This window comes from Penaeus monodon, chromosome 23, assembly GCF_015228065.2.
Source record: "Penaeus monodon isolate SGIC_2016 chromosome 23, NSTDA_Pmon_1, whole genome shotgun sequence".
NCBI classification, from domain to species: domain Eukaryota; kingdom Metazoa; phylum Arthropoda; class Malacostraca; order Decapoda; family Penaeidae; genus Penaeus; species Penaeus monodon.
Genome location: NC_051408.1, coordinates 39,797,072 through 39,798,574, shown reverse-complemented (window position 1 = coordinate 39,798,574; position 1,503 = coordinate 39,797,072). Strand labels below are relative to the sequence as shown.

Genomic DNA, 1,503 nt, shown 5'->3' with positions numbered 1-1,503 from the left:
TAGGGTTGTTTATCATCGTTGAATCGCAGTGTCTCACTGATAATCTTCAGACATAAAGTTAAATTACGATATTTAAGTACAAGCTTGAATGAATAACTTTTTTCCATATTCCATTCCGTATGATAGAGCTATTATTGATGGTATCACAGGTTTCACCAATTGTATAATTAGGTGTTGAATTGTGATAAACTGAAATAACTGTAATCAAATAATTTCATTTCATATTCAGTAATGACAGGAAATATAGGGATTGATACATAATTAATTATAGGAAGATATCTATTTGTTTGTTAATTGTATCCCTATTTTTATAAGAGTATGGTTATCGGCCGTATCCTCGACTAACGCGTCGGGATGATACTCCGCCAACGGGGCCTCCGAAGGAACCTCCCACACTGAAACCTCCAAAGGAGCTTCCTACTGAGCTGACTCCTCTGAAGGAACCTCCCACACCGGAGCTTCCGAAAGAACTTCCACCTCCGATGAAACCTCGAGCGCTTCCACCGTGGCCTCCAATAACACCTCTGGAGTAGCCGTCAGCAGGGAGCACACCGTGTCCAACGAGGTGACCTACGTCAACTCAGCCTCCGCCGAAGCTGCCATGGCCTCCGCCTCCTCCGATGAAGCTACCTCCCCCAACACCTGCTCCACCTCCTCCAATCAAATTGCCTCCTACGAAACCTCCAGCTCCTCCGAAGATGGCGCCTCCAACAGCTCCTCCTCCAAAGCTTCCACCACGGGAAGCATAACTTCCATCAGCCACATCTCCACACACCACTCCCAGCAGGACAGACGCCTTTACCTACAAGATGGTAGGAATATTGTATTCGCGTGCATATCTAAGAATATGTATAGTTTCACGCCCATGTTAATGTATAGTTAAAGAATGTAAAAGAAATAACAAGAACAGTAAAAATAAAAACACTTAATAGGATTATTCAGTCTCGGTACTACATGTAGTAAATCAAAAAGGAGATTAACTAATTTTACAAGATTTTCTCTCGAAAAAGTTGCATTTAAATAAAGTGAAAAAAAAACACTTATAGTTACAATGTTTATTGTAACTATCTGTACACACAGTTGTTCACATACCAGAGGACCTGCCATTTTAAGTTTCCTGCTATTGTTCAGTGGAGACAGTAGGGAAAGAATTGTAGCGCTGCATGCTGACTCGAGAATATTTATACTTGGTCGACTGCTCCTTCAGCAAGGCTGCGTGCGGTGCCAAGTATCCTGTGTTGGTACCCCACTGACTGGAAAATGCCATCTATTTTTTCCTGTTTTTATTCAACGTAGGAAGTATCTGTTTAGATGATAGAGTAGAATTTGATTATATATAGCACAGAGATAGGTAGAAGAATTTGGATTTACAGTAGATCATATGATCTATCTTTTAGCAAGAGAAAGATAAATTTGGATAGACTGGGAGAGAGACACACACGAAGACACACGTATCGCCTGGTTTATTAGACGATAATCGAGACACGCACGCGAAATTAATTA

General features: G+C 41.1%; 1 pseudogene; it reads right to left on the bottom strand.

Moving 5' to 3' along the window:
* Positions 1-320: 320 nt before the first annotated feature.
* LOC119588041 lies at positions 321-1,107 on the bottom strand (annotated as a pseudogene).
* Between the last annotated feature and the right edge of the window lie 396 nt (positions 1,108-1,503).